The 17,224-nt window shown below is 44.7% G+C and overlaps 1 non-coding gene across 1 annotated transcript; it reads right to left on the bottom strand.

The window, feature by feature from the left end:
• Nucleotides 1-14,336: 14,336 nt before the first annotated feature.
• Nucleotides 14,337-14,422, bottom strand: Trnal-cag (transfer RNA leucine (anticodon CAG)). Its single transcript has one exon. It is a non-coding gene; the product is annotated as a tRNA-Leu (tRNA).
• Between the last annotated feature and the right edge of the window lie 2,802 nt (nt 14,423-17,224).

Raw genomic sequence — 17,224 nt, 5'->3', positions numbered from 1 at the left:
AAAAATTCTCTGATGATGTCTGTCATGACCTTCGTTTTTGCTTGAAGCCTTCTGAGGTTAAACAGCTTGCCATCTGTTCGGTACTTTAGGCCGATTCCAACATCGCCATCTCTGAAGGCATCAGTAAGCATTGCAGAGAACATGAGGCTGAACAGCGTTGGAGCCAGGACGCAGCCTTGCTTGACACCATCTGTGACAGCATAAGGAGCAAATGTTTCACCATTGTCCTGGACTCGAGCCTGCATGCCTTCATGGAATTGGCTGACCAAGGAAATAAATTTCCGAGGGCATCCGTACTTGGCCATGATCTTCCACAGTCCCTCTCTACTCACGGTGTCGAAGGCCTTAGTGAGGTCGACATAGGTGGAGAACAGATCAGCATTTTGCTCCTGACATTTCTCTTGCAGCTGCCTTGCAGCAAACACCATGTCAGTGGTTCCGCGCTCTTTCCGGAATCCACATTGGCTCTCAGGCAAATGACCTTGGTCAAGGTGTGCTGTGAGGCGGTTAAGTAGGATCCTGGCAAGTATCTTGCCTGTGATGGAGAGCAAGGAAATGCCCCGATGGTTATCACAGGCTTGCCGGTTCCCCTTTCGCTTGTACAAGTGAATGATAGATGCATCTTTGAAATCCTGGGGGATCGTCTCTTCTTTCCACATGAGTGAGTACAGCTGATGAAGCTTCTCAGTCAGCACAGTGCCTCCATCCTTGTAGACCTCTGCTGGTATGGAGTCTGAGCCAGGTGCTTTGCCACTGGATAGCAGACGGATTGCTTTCTGGGTCTCAAGAAGTGTTGGCGGATCGTCCAGTGCTTCGTTGGTGGGGACTTGTGGGAGACGGTCTATGGCTTCATCATTTATGGAGGAAGGGCGATTTAAGACACTGTTGAAGTGCTCAGCCCATCGTTCGAGAATGTTCTCCTTCTCGGTGATCAAGGTATTCCCATCTGCACTGAGGAGGGGGGATGATCCTGAGGATGTGGGGCCGTAGACTTCTTTTAAGGCATCATAGAACCTCTTCATATCGTGCCTGTCAGCATATCCCTGGATCTCATCAGCTTTGTCACTCAGCCACTTATCCTGCATCTGGCGTAACTTTTGCTGAACAGTCCTGCGGATGTCATTGTATGCATCCTTTTTTGATGTGGACTTTGGGTTGCTCAGGTGGGCTTGATGCAGACAGCGTTTCTCATCCAGAAGCTGCTTGATTTCATCACAGTTTTCATCAAACCAGTCTTTGTGCTTTCTGGTCATGGGTCCCAGGGTCTCTGAAGCTGTACTATAGATCAGCTCACGCAGGGTCCTCCAGTCAGACTCCACATTCTGGTTGTCCAGAGAGGCGGATTCCAGACGATCTTCCAGCAGCTCCACAAAGGACTGTTTGATGGTGATGCTTTTCAGCTTAGCGATGTTGAGCCGTTTTGGAGCCTTCTGGCCTTGGGGGCGTCTCTTGGGTTGGATTCGAATATTCAGCTTCGAGACTACAAAGGCGATGGTCTGTCCAACACTCGGCGCCGCACATGGTCTTTGTTACACGTACATCTTGCCTATCCCTTTTCCTGACGATGACATAATCGATGAGATGCCAATGCTTTGAGCGAGGGTGCATCCATGACGTCCTGTTACGGGTAGGGAGGCAGAAAACTGTGTTGGTTATCAGCAGTTCGTGCTCTGCACAGGTCTGAAGCAAAAGCAATCCATTTGGGTTGCAGTGGCCCACACCGTGCTTTCCAATCACTCCATCCCAGGAGATGTAGTCAGAGCCAACTCTAGCATTGAAGTCCCCAAGAATGATGAGCTTGTCTGCTTTAGGGATGGCAGCAATGACAGAGTGAAGGTCCTCGTAGAACTTCGCCTTCACTTCATCCGGGTTGGTCATGGTTGGGGCGTAGGCACTGACAATGGTGAGGTGCTTCTGGCCAGATGCCAGTGGGAGTTTCATGGTCATAAGCCTATCGTTGACTCCCTTTGGGATTCCAGCTAGCTTGCTGACAAGTGCTGTTTTTACTGCAAAACCAACGCCAGCCTCACGTCGCTCTTCGCTTCCTCGTCCACTCCAGAAGAAGGTGTAACCAGATCCCCGTTCACAGAGCTCGCCTTCGCCTGCAAGCCGAGTCTCACTCAAGGCTGCGATGTCGATGTTGTATCTGGCGAGTTCGGATGCAACTAGTGCTGTTCTCCTTTGGGGTCTGTCCGCGTTATCTCTGTCCAGGAGAGTCCTTATGTTCCAAGCACCAATGGTGAGAGGAACGATCCTTGTTTTTTTTCTTTTCTTTCTCTTTGTTTCGACCGCTGATGTAGGGTCCCCGCCAGCCGCGGTATGCTGGCCAGGGTGATATGGAGCAGGCAATTTTTAGGGCACCTTTTCTAGCCCCTTCCTCATGCCAGGGAGGTGAGCAGTGCATTCCTAAAGAGGGCTGCTCAGACGCTCAGACGGCTGCCGAGCTCCATCGCTGCTCCTGTCGACGAAGAACGACCCTATGGCCTGAGCCGCCTGCGTGCAGGTCTGCGGCTGCGACTGCCAGTGTACCCACACCTGTCGTTTCGTCGCTCGCCTGTCGCCACAGGACTTGGGGGTGATGAAATGATGAAGGATGAAAGGTCATTTTGGATGACTGATGACTTGCGCGATGAGTTTGTTTAAAGTGAAGAGGAGTTGCACAACGTCAACCTCACTCTCTCGTCCGGGTCCACCAATTTCCAGTGGCAAGACTAAGTTGAGACGACTGGAGGATGAGCACGGATGCAGTGGATGACCAAGATATCCTTTCGGTGTCTCATCTTGCTCTCTGCACTCCACAGTGCGTTGCTGTAACCGCCTTCCTCTCCGTTGAACCGAGGAATCGTGTAATACACTGGCGTAGGTGTTCTGCCACAGTGAAAAGAGACCGACTGGAGCTGTCATCTTCGCTACGTAATTAAACAAACAGCAAACACAACACTAACAGAACTCAGCATTATCTGTTACATCTCGATTCCTTCTCATTCTCGTACTGAGGTCTTTGTTTCTGCTGAGATTGGGTCCACACTAGTATATGGACCCGTCAGTCCCACTGACTGCCCGTGAGTCCATCACTAACTCATGGCTTTCGTGTGACAGACAGCATGTACAAAATTACCGTCACACAGATGATGCCCCTTTCTTTTCGGGTTTCGACAGTGGTGACTGTTGCGACGTGTGTCAAGTCAAGTCAAGTCAAGTCAAGTCAAGATTTTATTTCATGATGGTAAATTGAATAAGCAACAATTGCTTTTTTACATCAAGCCATCAATGAAAATAATAATAATAATAATAATAATAATAATAATAAAAATTAAAGAGAAGGGGAAAAAAAGAAAAAAATTGAAGAAAAAAATAGGGGAGAGAGAGAGAGAGAGAGAGAGAGAGAGAGAGGAAACAAGCAGAAGAAGAGCAACGGTGTGTGTGTGTGTGTGTGTGTGTGTGTGTGTGTGTGTGTGTGTGTGCCGTGCCGTGTGTGTGTGTGTGTGTGTGTGTGTGTGTGTGTGTGTGTGTGTGTGCCGTGCCGTGTGTGTGTGTGTGTGTGTGTGTGTGTGTGTGTGTGTGTGTGTGTGTGTGCCGTGTGTGTGTGTGTGTGTGTGTGTGTGTGTGTGTGTGTGTGTGTGTGTGTGTGTGAGGAAGCGGTGATCAAAACCAACAATACAACGACAGTCTGGTGCGATGATGTTCCAATAATTGGGTAGGTATGGGTAATTGTGAACGATCCAGTAGACTGAAGCGACCACTGAGCTCAACTGACGTGTGTACTGTAAATATAATATGTCGCACGATAGTTAAACGTAGTTCTTTTGTTTTTGACGAAAGCTTTCTCTGACTGGTTACACCAGGAAAAGTTCGTCTGCTCATTCTTTTCAACGTTTTGTCGACGTTTGAAATAGCAATTAGCTAGGTCCTTCAATTCAAGCCAACGAAACATAACTTGTTTAACACGAACCCCCGAAAACGGAGTATGGCTGCCTGCATGGTAGGGTAAAAACGGTCAAACACGTAAAAGCACACTCGTGAACATATGAGTGAACCTGGGACTGAGGTGCAGCCCACGGACGAAGAAGTAGTTTGACATGAGAACTGATCACATTTTACGCATATCTTTGCTTCACTCTTGTCTGATTTAAAGAAAAAGAAATAGCCATTATACATGCATACATACATACATACATATATATATATTTTTTTTTTTTTTTTTTTTTTTGGGGGGGGGGGGGGTTGTTTCTTGTTGATGTTGTTGTGATCTTTGAACACTTAAATCACACCCTTTGTGTGTACTATCCTGTTAAAGGAAAGAAAAGGTGACGACTGATATATTTTTGAAATCACCAGATATTGATATTATTCTCATTTTATATGTGAATAGAATAATGTGATGACACAAAATAAATTTTATCACAGGTGCGGGTGTGTTACGGGAATTAACCATCGGAACAACAGACTCGTATATATTGTATTGCTTAACTCCCTTTAAACATGGCGTCTATACATTTATTTATTCATCTATTTATTTACTCATTCATTCAAGTATTTATTTATTTTATTTTTAAGACCAGTTTCTACCCAGCAAAGTCAGTTCTTCTATAAGTATTAGATTAAATCAAACTAGACTAGACTACATAGCATCATATCACTTGATGTTACATTAGATTAGATCATTCTATATAATACCGTGTCATATTATATCATATCATATATCATATATCATACTATAATTATCATACCGCATCATTGAATATCATTATATTATATTATATTATATTATATTATATTATATTATAGGACGGGGAGAACAAGTGCAGATTAACAACTAACACTTCTTAGTCCTTGAGTTCAGTTTCAGTTTTAAAAAGGCGTCGAACGATAATATATTATGCGGACCGTGATCTACACAGGCGAAACACCATGTGGGATTTTTTGTTTTTGTTTTTAGGAAAGTGGAGGAGCGAATGTAGACAACAACAAAAAAAAAAAGTGGGTCCTTGGTTGGCAGGAGGCTTTTGAATCTTTCACGTCAAACACAGCAGATAAGTTTCAGACCCTGTAAACTTGTCAGTCAGCTCGGCGAAAGCAATCAATTAATGAACCATCTCGAACCCCCAACACTTGATACAGAAACACCACTTACAATACAGTGGAACGTCTATTTTCAGTTCAGCGGGGGATGATATAAAACAACAACAACAACAACAACAACAACAAAACAAACAAAGAAAACCATAATCCATTGACTTTCCAAAAGTTGCCAGCGGAAAAAAAAAGAAGAGAAAAAAGTTATAAAGTTGAAAAGGAAACATAACAGTGACTAATAATAAAATGATCTTATACTTGGGGATCCATTAAGGTTGTAGGGGGTTTCACATCTTGTTTCCTGCAGTCACAAAACACACCTACGATACTGAACCACGTGAGGACAATAAAAATGAGTTTACTGTTCCCATTAACTCTTTCGAGTCATGGAGAAACCTTGCAACACGACAGTGATAGGATGACGGTGACAGAGGAAGAGCGGAAATATTTTAACTCTCTCCATACGAACGGCGAAAGAGACGACGTTAACAGCGTTTCACCCCAATTACCATGCAAACGGAAGACTCTTATACTGAAGAGGTGAATGTTGACAAAGAATATCACAATTCTGACGACGGAAGCTAAAGGTTGGGTCATTCAGACACCCACTGGACATCCGAGGGGTCTGTGTAGAGGAGAAGAGAGGACTGGCCGTACTGAGTGAGTTAAGTAACAAAACAAAAGAAGGGAAAATAGGGTAGTTATTAGTCCTATATGCAATATGCAATTTAATGAAATGAATGGCGGAAGCGATATTGAAATGATAATGATCATTTGTCAACCAAAAAAAACACACAAAAAAAACAAAAACAAAAAACCCCCAAAAAACCAAGCAACAAAAAACAAACAAAAAACAACAACAAAACAAAAAACAAACAAACCAAAAACAAAAAGAACCAACCTCTCTCTCTCTCCACTCACACACACACACACACACACACACACACACATATATATATATATATATATATATATATATATAAATGCATAATCTGTTTGATTTTCAGTAACTAGTCATTTTGTGTGTATTTGTAAATTAAAACAATCAATTAATGGACACAAAATGTGAGAGGAGTATACTGTGCTTGTCTTAATGGACATTTTGTGTCAGAATTAATTTTGCTCATTCGCCAACAAACATACACAACTGACAGCCGAAAACGTCCAGAAACATGATCGATGCCCGGTGTGCTTTTTTCAAGCCGTGGTTTGTATTTACAGTATTCCAAAGATCTACACAGTTAATACCTTGAACTTAACAATCGTCAGTCAGTACTGACATGACCACTGAACTGAGTGAGTCTGACTGAAACTATCTGGAAACACGAACTGGGATAAGTTGTGTGCTTTTCCTTAACACTAACAGTGCCATCATTGCCCGTCTGGCCTGGTCTTTTGATTGTTTCACAGCTGCGTTTAATTTACCATTGAAATTGAAAGTTAGCCCCAGATTTTTGAAGCAAGTATGTTCTCAAGTATTCCCATCAAAATCAATGTGAAAACAGGTATTGGTAATTTGGTTTCTTGACGACGAATTCCATAAGAACGACGCACACAAACTTATTCCAGTCCGGGCACTGTAGTGTGGGAAGTCTGTTCTTATATTTTGCAAGTTTTGGGCTGTGTCGGATTAACTCTCTCCATACGAACGGCGAAAGAGACGACGTTAACAGCGTTTCACCCCATTTACCATCATCAAAATATCGCAAGTGGAAGGCTCTTATACTGAAGAGGTGAATGTTACACAGAATACCACAATTCTGACGACGGAAGCTAAAGGCTGGGTCATTCAGACACCCACTGGACATCCGAGGGGTCTGTGTAGAGGAGAAGAGAGGACTGGCCGTACTGAGTGAGTTAAGCAGTTGACCGTTCCTGAACTTGTGCAAGTGATGCAAAGTGAGCTGGCTTCTAGTAATTCTGCATGCACACCAAAATACAGGAAGCAATTGTTGGCTCGGCCGGCATGACGAGGACGACATTATCATTGCTCAGTGAATAGGAACCCCAGATACAGCCACACTGACTTGTACCATCCAGCGTCATCTGATGAAGAAACACAAAAAAAGAACAGATGATAAAAACGACTGCAAACCCTATTCGGAGTGACATCAGAGCAATAAAGGCATAAAAGAGGAATAAAAAAATAAACATGAATGCAGCACAACAGCAAAGTACAAAGCTTCTTCCTTCGATATCAGAAGATGATACCATCCACGTGGTGGTTGACAATGTAGACTATAACGGCGTTACCTGACTATGGACAAACATCGTTCATAGCATGGGAATCATAACTGTGTGACACCAGGGAAACGGGACAAAATAAAGATTAAATAAAAAGAGAGACGTCAAGATGGAAGACATCGTTGTCAGTGGACGGACTGGAATGTACTCCTACAATTCAGTGTGGAAGAGTTTCTCGGCATTGATCTTGCCAGACCTGTCAATATATATTGTATTATTGTAAATACATGTAAGATATCTCTCGGCCACTGAAGTCTAGATCCTCGGCCGGCATAGAAGTAGAAGCGGTTAACTCGCTCAGTACGGCCAGTCCTCTCTTTTCCTCTACACAGACCCCTCGGATGTCCAGTGGGTGTCTGAATGACCCAACCTTTAGCTTCCGTCGTCAGAATTGTGGTATTCTTTGTCAACATTCACCTCTTCAGTGTAAGAGCCTTCTGCTTGCAATGTTTTGATGATGGTAATTGGGGTGAAACGCTGTTAACGTCGTCTCTTTTGCCGTTCGTATGGAGAGAGTTAATGAAAACTCTGCATAGTGGCAGACCATGCAGTAGTGTCTCAACTATGCTTCCTGGCCATGATCGCCATGAATCCAGGTGACATATCCAGAACCTGCTCCACTTCGAGATGTGACAGAGACCAGGCAATGAAGTACAACTCCACACAGTGCTCACTTTTGACCAGCCACTGCAACAAAGGGCACTGTTTTTTTCTGCCTTCTATTAACCCTTTCGGGTATGCCGAAAGCTGGGGCGGGTGAGAACATGGAAGCAGAGGGAGGTGGGTGTTGGACAGTAACAACAGTAACTCATACTGTTCATGTGGTTCGCGAATGCTTTAATGTGTATAATCTCCTGTTCTTTTTTCTGTCTATATATTATTCTGTTCTTCTTTTCCACAACGTTGTTGCATCTTTAACTTAGATTTATACAAGTCTTTTGTCGTATGCTTATTTTAACGTGTCTTATTGTAATGTACTTTGAGCATTGTGATTGCAAAGGACAAATGCAATACACATAAAATCAATTATTCTCATTATTGTAAAATATACTCTAAGAAATGACTTTCTTAAAAGGGATCTTACTCATCTGAAACGTTACATTTTAAAGTATGACTCTGGGCACAGGAAGGCTTTTACAAGCGTGTGAAGGTCTTACACTATCTACATCCGTCTAAATGGTATCGATAGAAAAATACTTTAGCGTAAACCTTTTTAATTGATAACAAATATTCATCAGTAACCACGTGCGATTGTTCACGATATCATGCTGTTGAAAGGAGGCGAAGGAGACTGTCACAACCTGTAAGGGGTTGTCCATGTACCCCCACACCCTTCCCAGACTAACTGACGACCCGACAACACAAAGACAGAGACACAGTGAATTTCAGCTCGATTCTTTACTGTAATGAAACGAAATAAAGACATGATAAATCATAGTACACAAAAGTTTCCCCCTATCTAACTACAGCACAACTGATTAACTAATTCAGTTCCAATCCTTCATATTACAAAGTCACTGCAGCACCGGTTCAGCACATGTACACTACCAGACTCCACATGGCGCGAACTTCACCCGGCGGTTGAAGATGGATGTCATTCGTAGACCTGGGGGGTTACGACTGGATGGAGTGAGAGGGAGGATGGGAGGGGGGCGCTGGAAGCGTGGAGTGGGAGCGGGAGTGAGGAAAACCGAAGACTTCCAGTGTCGATCCTGGAGTTCCGTTGAAGGCAGTGGCACGAAGGGAAAAGTCATAGGGAAATCTGTCACTAGGTAAGTACAGAGGCACACCACTGGCCCAGGAAGAAAACACAGACCCCCACACAGAAGAAGGGGATGACCAGGAAACGCCCCGCTACTTCCACCAGACGGCCCCCAACAGCTCACACGCTGGCACGGCGACCCGTCTCTTGTGAGAGCTTAGCATCGACAGCAAAGCGAAATCCGTCCCCCCTAACTACATAAATTTCTGAACTCGCTCAGAGTTTAAAAAAAATGTTTAAGAAATAGGAACATGCCACACACATATCCCAGAGATGCACGTGCATAAGCAAGGCGTTAAGCCGAACATACACACGGAACAGAGAGGGGGGGGGTGAAGGAGAGAGGTTGGTGAAGGAGAGGGGGAGAGAGAGAGGAGAGAGAAGGGAGAGGGGGGAGAAGGGAGAGAGAAAGGGGGAACAGGGAAGGAGAAAGAGGTGCACACAAATATACCACAGAGATCGCCAACGAGCCGTGACAGAGACCGCAAAAGTCGATTCAGAGAATAATTTGTGGATGGGCCTCACCAGCTGCTGAATAATGCATACAAATGACCTTCACAATCTGCAGATCTTCTGACATTTTACCTCATAGTTGGCTTCGGGAATGACAGTTTCAGTCAGCTCGCACTAGTACGCATGCGCGATTGAGGAAGTTGTTTTTTTTCTTTCTTTTTTTTTTCCAGGTGTCAATTTCTGTTCGGAGTAATTAGCGCAAAACTAGGCACAAAAGAACTATCCACATCATCATCATCATCATTATGTGGAGTGATGGCCTAGAGGTAACGCGTCCGCCTAGGAAGCGAGAGAATCTGAGCGCGCTGGTTCGAATCACGGTTCAGTCGCCAATATTTTCTCCCCCTCCACAAGACCTTGAGTGGTGGTCTGGACGCTGGTCATTCGGATGAGACGATAAACCGAGGTCCCGTGTGCAACATGCACTTAGCGCACGTAAAAGAACCCACGGCAACAAAAGGGTTGTCCCTGGCAAAATTCTGTTGAAAAATCCACTTCGATAGGAAAAACAAACAAAACTGCACGCAGGGAAAAAAAAAAAAAAAAAAAAAATAGGCGGCGTTCTCAGTGTAGCGACGCACTCTCCTTGGAGACAGCAGCCCGAATTTCACACAGAGAAATCTGTTGTGACAAAAAGAGAGAGAGAGAGAGAGAGAGAGAGAGAGAGAGAGAGAGAGAAGTACAGTACAGTATGATACAATATCATCATCTGCTTCTTCACTCATCCATCGTCACGTGACTCGGTTAGAAGGTGTAAGGCTGAGGGCTTGGAAGTAAGACGTGTCAAGACTTGAGAGTTGTAATTATAAAAGTGACGGGACAGTTGCACAAATCATCAGCCTTTACTGTCTGATTCCGGCCTGTCTGGATCCCGGTGGCGAGACTCGTGTCTAGACGGCTGGATACAGTGGGTGGCCATCAGTGTTCTGTGTGTGTCTCACAACGCCCTCACACGCCCCCTACGCATCACCGGAAGTGACCTTTAACTCACTCAGTACGGCCAGTCCTCTCTTCTCCTCTACACAGACCCATCGGATGTCCAGTGGGTGTCTGAATGACCCAACCTTTAGCTTCCGTCGTCAGAACTGTGGTATTCTTTGTCAACATTCACGTCTTCAGAAAAAGAGCATTCCGCTTGCAATATTTTGATGATGGTAATTGGGATGAACATGAAACGCTGATAACGTCGTCTCTTTCGCCGTTTGTATGGAGAGAGTTAAGCGCGTTAAACTGGTTACTTGTTTCCTCCACGCTGTCCAGTTTTCACGTGCTTAGACGGACAAGCCCTGTCTCACCGAGGGGTTGAGACCCGTTGGGTACACTCACTTGGTTAGCCCACCGGTCGAAGCGGTTTGCAGGGTGTGGTAGCTACATGAAGCCACAGGTGAGAGAGCTGGGTGCCGGGTAAGGACCAAAGCGAGCCAGCTGCTCCCGAAGAAACACATGTTGCCTTGGGAGAAGTGTTTCCCCACACTGACACACACACACCCCATACACTCCAACACACCTGCTGTGTCTTCATTGCGAGGATTCATACTACATTAACACCATGAAATGATGTAAGTTTTATGTAACATTTATTACCATTGAACGCCATCTTGGTTCCCCCATCGGCCATCACTTTGACAACTTACACATTTTTTCTTGTCTTGGGTTGTTTCCCGTTAACAGGTCTCATAAATGACAACACGCAGGCTTTGTTTAGCATGTCACAAGCCCAGTCTGTTCTCGGTGTTGTTGTTTCTCAGCATCTGAATGTGAAGTCGGGGATGTTCCTGACGTTCTCAACGCCCACGTCAGCACCTGGCGCCTCACGTCATCGTCTCTGGAAGGTGACGTCAGTTGTAACGAGGACTACATGTTTAGCACAGATGTCACGTCACGTCACGGTTGTCAGCTGGAAACCGGAAGTTGGACGCCTGCCACCTGCAGTCAATATGCATGGAGGGATAACACGGTATTAACGAAGCAGCACTGTCTTCGTGTGTGTGTGTGTGTGTGTGTGTGTGTGTGTGTGTGTGTGTGTGTGTGAGGGTAACATGTAACGTTTTCGTGCAATTCAAAATAAGTTGGGGGGAGATGGTATCTTAACCTAATACAAATCCGCCCCCGACCCCTTCCACTTAGTAATTGTATCCCAGTCCCTCCTCCCATCACGAGTCAGATAAATTATGGCTTCAGGGTGCGGAGATGCGTGGGGGTATCAATCTTGACTAATCATTTTTTAGGCAAACCCAGAATGACCCCAGGGGAAAAAAACACAGCTGGGGGGGTAGACTGAGTCTATTACGCCAGTGCACATGACAAATGAGCGTGGACAGAGTGGCTGAAAAAACAGAGGAGATGAGACAAAGATTTCCTTGACAAGATTTGCACAACTGTTAGCTTCCTGCTTATGACAGGTTTTTCTTCCTTCAAACGTTTCCAAAACAATTCAAGTCAGGGCCGTGCAATGGCCACAATCAACATGGAATTCCAGTTTCCCCCTTTCCACTGTGGGTTGTACCCTCAGCAACGTATTCCTGCAAACCATCAATGCGATGCGGGGTATGGTCATGAATAATATTCATGAAATGAGTGCACTGTAGTATTTCCTGATTTCAAATCAATTGGGCGAATGTACCTGTACCCCGTCTATGACTTGAGATGTAGTTTACTATTGATGATGAAGGGGAAGGATGGTGATGATGACGATGTTGCTATGGAGGTCCATTTAGGTTTGCGACGATGTGTCAAGGCTGAACTCAACGCTTCCTATCCTGATGATGTCCCGGTGTAGCAGGCTAGTGTATACCCTGGGTATAAAGTAGCCCAGCTGGGGAGGGGGGGAGCGGGGGGGGGGAGGTGGTAATACAAGGGCATCCAGGAGTCATGACCTGGGTGCGGCCCGGCCCCCTTAGAGTTAAGGGCCGAAACACTTGACTGAGGGGGGTCTTCTTCCTGTGTGAGGAGGAGACGAAGGAAGGGTAGGATAGGGGTGTGATATAAGGGAGAGAGATAAAGGGGGCTGGGTAGAATGGCGGGTATGATAACTGGTGGGTAGAACAGGGCTGGGAATTAGGGGGGTAGAAGACAGGTGTTTTGTAAAAAGGTACCCCCACCTTTTACCCTCCCTCTCCACTAATCTCCTTCCATCCTACTCCTCCCTCTTTCCCCATCCCCCACTATCTTAACCCCTTAGAGATCGCCCTAACTCTCACAAAATGTAGGCCACGCACTTTTCATACAAAGCTGTCAAACCAAACCATCAACACCATTATTTCAAGATGTCCACCAAATCAAATTCTGCATTGTTTGTTTACTTCGTTTCTTTGCATTTCCAATGTTGTACAAATCTGTTCTCAATACATAAGGCCTGTTTTTATTCAGTAAAATATCTTTCATGGTTCCAAGTTAATCACTTTAACCATTTGAAAAAAACAAAACCATAATTATATAATTATGTTGCACAACAAACTGGTTCAAAATTATCTCCTCTGTGTGTGTGTGTGTGTGTGTGTGTGTGTGTGTGTCTGTGTGTGTCTGTGTGCGTGCGTGCGTGTGTGTGCGTGTGCCAGTGTGTGTGTGTGTTTGTGTGTATGTGTGTGTGTGTGTGTGTGTGTGTGTGTGTGTGTGTGTGCGAGCACGCATATATGTGTGTCTGTGTGAGTGTTGTGTCACGCTACATTGGACTATAATTTATTTCATGATTAAAACTGAAAACGACGGGGGGAGGGGGGGGGGGGGGGGGGGGCTTGAGTAAGAGTAGACTGAGAGGTGGTTGTGATGATGATGGTGATGGGGGTATGTATATTATGATGTATATTATCTTTAAGAAGAAGAAAAAAAAGCCTACTCATGCCCAATCTATCCCCCACATACCCCCCCCTCCCATATCCTAAACCTCCTCTACACACACACACACACACACACACACACACACACACACACACACACACACACACACACACGCAGTATACCCCTAAAATTCAAACTAATATATAGTATTTCCAGAATCTCTGACGAAACCACGAGTTTACAGAAAAAACGATCATGATATAAGCTTCTATCTGAATAATTACGAGTGTATATTTTGTCAGTAATGTTCAGCGATTTGCTATGCATTACGAAATGAAACGATACATTTTGAAAAATGCATTCAATAACATCTTACCAGCTTTCATTTGGAGCACATTAATTGATATCTTTCTTTTGTGCCAATATTATGCTTTCGAGAGAACATTATCAAATTATTAATGAAAGTAGAGCAGTGCATTGGAATGAGCCAAACAGACAGACTGGTAGAAGATTATATTATATACAGACATCGCAGTACAGACGGACAGACAGTTTCAGTTTCAGTTTCACTTTCTCAAGGAGGCGTCACTGCGTTCGGACAAATCCATACACGCTACACCACATCTGTTGAGCAGATGCCTGACCAGCAGCATAACCCAACGCGCTTAGTCAGGCCTTGAGTGCATGCTTACATATTTGTGTACCTATGAAAGTGGATTTCATTTTACGTAATTTCGCCAGAGGACAACACTCTCGTTGCCATGGGTTCTTTTTCAGTGCGCCAAGTGCGTGCTGCACACGGGACCTCGGTTTATCGTCTCATCCGAAAGACTAGACGCTCAGTTTGATTTTCCAGTCAAACTTAGGAGAAAGGGCGAGAGCGGGATTCGAACCCACACCCTCACGGACTCTCTGTATTGGCAGCTGAGCGTCTTAACCATTCTGCCACCTTCCTCAAAAAACTTGTCAGAAGTGGGATTCGAACCCACGCCTGGAGAACCAGACTGCGAACTGAACGCAGCGCCTTGGACCGCTCGGCCATCCTTTCACACAGAGAAATCTGTTGTGACAAAAACAAATACAAATACAAACATCGGAGTAAAGCGCCTTTCCAAAGGACAAACACCAGGCCGAAAAGAGAGCTTCGAACCCAGATCCCTGGTGAACACCTTCCTCTGACAGACAGACAGGTGAGACTCACTGTAACCACGCACAGCGTCGAAGTGGAAGGGGTCTTTGCTGAGGGCATGCCACTGGACGATCACCACGATCAGCAGGGCCACGATCACCACCATCGTCACCACACTGCCTCGTGTCACCTTCACCATTCTGGACTCTGTGTGTATGGGGAGCATCATCACGTTCTGTTTTGTCCTTGTTTTGTTCTGTTTGTTCTTGTTAGCCGTGTTGTTGTTGTTGTAAATTATTAATTTCTTGAATAAAGACAAAGGAAAAGTGGCAAATCAAATGTGATGAGGAACAAATTACAAAGCCCCCCCCCCCCCCCCCCCCCCCCCACCCACACACCCCCGCACCCCCCACCACCCCCGGCCCTCCTCCGAGTGAAACAAAACACCAGAATTCAGAGTAGCATTATGACACGTAATTACCGCACGTAATTACTGCAAAGAAAACAAAGAACTAATGAAGAGATGAAGGTCGTTGTAGAAGAAAACAGCAAGGAAGAGGATGGTATCAGATATACAGATGGTTCAGTCACCAAAGGTCAGTCCCGTTCGGTATTCACTGCAAAACATCCAGGGCAGAGAATGCCGCCTACAGTCACAACCTCCAGCCTGACGATGGCTCGCTCATTTCCCTTCACACCTGCAAGTTGTGACACCATCCATGCAGTGGCTGTCATACCCACGCGTGCTTGGAAATCAGCGACACAATTCTGACTGACTCTGTGAACCTCCTACAAAAATTCACCAAGGTGTCGTGAGGCAATGTGCAACATTCAGAATCAGAAGTTTACGTGGATATACTGGACATGCAGGTGTGAAGGGAAGTGAGCTAGCCGACACATCTCAGAAAAAAATCTCGTACAAAAGAATGGGTTGCACCTGAGCATCAAATATTTTGAAAAAACATCCTTTGGAAATATCATTCAGCTTCGTTTGTGTGTGTGTGTGTGTGTGTGTGTGTGTGTGTGTGTGTGTGTGTGTGTGTGTGTGTGTGTGTGTGTGTTTGCACGCGCTCGTGTAATATCGATGTACTTTGTGTGTGTGCGTGTGTGCGTGTGTGTGTGTTTGCATGCGCTCGTGTAATATCGATGTACCTTTTCTTTTTCTTTTTTTTTTGTGTTTCTTTTCTTTATATTTTACTTTTTAGTGGTGACCTCTGTCCTCAGTACCATCTTGGTCTCCTTTCTTTCTCCTTCCTTTCTTTTTCTGTCCTTACATTTTTATGTTACCTATGAATTCAGTCAAGTTTTATTTATCCTCTTATCAGAGCATGAAGGACTACTATCAAAAGATAATTCCACGCCCAAAATAAGACATTCAAATACTCAACACTAAAGCTGAACGTTAAGAAAGCACAAATATGTCCCAAACAACAATTAACCTTTATGCAAAATATACAACCTTTTGCAAAATTAATCAACTTACTAATTCTCTGCTTCCTTTGAAAAATTTCTTTAAGAATTGAAAACCGACTTCGGAAATGAATATTTTAGGCACATACGTGTTTCCCATTTTCTCCCATTTTGAAAAAAAGAGCCCATTCTAGGGTAAATGTTGTGTAAAAAAAATAATCCATCGCAGTTCACCTTTCACTTAGCCTTCTTTCTAAGGTTGTAACTTTTGGCAATATTCACACCCTTCAAATATCAATATATTTCAGAGAAAAAAGAGGGGGGTATAAAATGGCCAAGAGGATATGAATTGAACTGGGCCAAACCTAATCTATACCCTTTGTATAATGTAGCCCAGGCTACTTTATACGGGGGTTTATTCTGTCCAGCGCCAGATTATACGGGGGCATTTTTGGGACTAGGCCACTTTATACCGGGGCATGTTCTAGACAGGGTAGTCTGTACTCTTACACCGGCGTTAACCAGGCCTGGGAGATACAGACACCAGCACTACGCGAGTGTGTGTGTGTGTGTGTGTGTGTGTGTGTGTGTGTGTGTGTGTGTGTGTGTGTGTGTGTGTGTGTGTGTGTGTGTGTGTGTGTGTGTGAACAATGATGAACCGTTTTGCTGGAAATGTCTACACTCTACAACTCTGTGTGTGTGTTTGTGTGTGTGTGTGTGTGAGTGTGTGTGTGTGTGTGTGTGTGTGTGTGTGTGTGTGTGTGTGTGTGTGTGTGTGTGTGTGTGTGTGTGTGTGTATGTGTCTGTGAACAATGATGAACCGTTTTGCTGGAAATGTCTACACTCTACAACTCTGTGTGTGTGTGTGTGTGTGTGTGTGTGTGTGTGTGTGTGTGTGTGTGTGTGTGTGTGTGCGTGTGTGTGTGTGTGTGTGCGTGACGCAAAAGTGAGTGCATGATAAAGTTGTAACAACTTGTGGACACTACAAATATGATCGTGTTTGTACAACACTGTTCACTGCCATTCATCGACAATCCTTATAAACTATCGCAAAATGTGTCAATTAGGTTATAACACATCACGCCATAGAACATAGTTTTCAAAGATCTGAATGTCTTCTCCTTACATCGAACGCTAACGAACGAAAACGAACTCTTGTCTGGATATGTCTATGGTTCTATATGCTTACATGCATCACAAACAGTGAACCATCCTCACCCAACCTCACACTCCCCCCCCCCCCCCCCCCCCCCGAACCCCCCATCTTTTTTCATTGCTTTCGAACTGACATATCTTTACATCTGTGTGTGTGT

Source organism: Babylonia areolata, chromosome 24 (genome assembly GCF_041734735.1).
Source record: "Babylonia areolata isolate BAREFJ2019XMU chromosome 24, ASM4173473v1, whole genome shotgun sequence".
In the NCBI taxonomy this organism is placed as follows: Eukaryota; Metazoa; Mollusca; class Gastropoda; order Neogastropoda; family Buccinidae; genus Babylonia; species Babylonia areolata.
The sequence above is the reverse complement of the archived record's forward strand: the minus strand, read 5'-3'. Positions and strand labels throughout refer to the sequence as shown.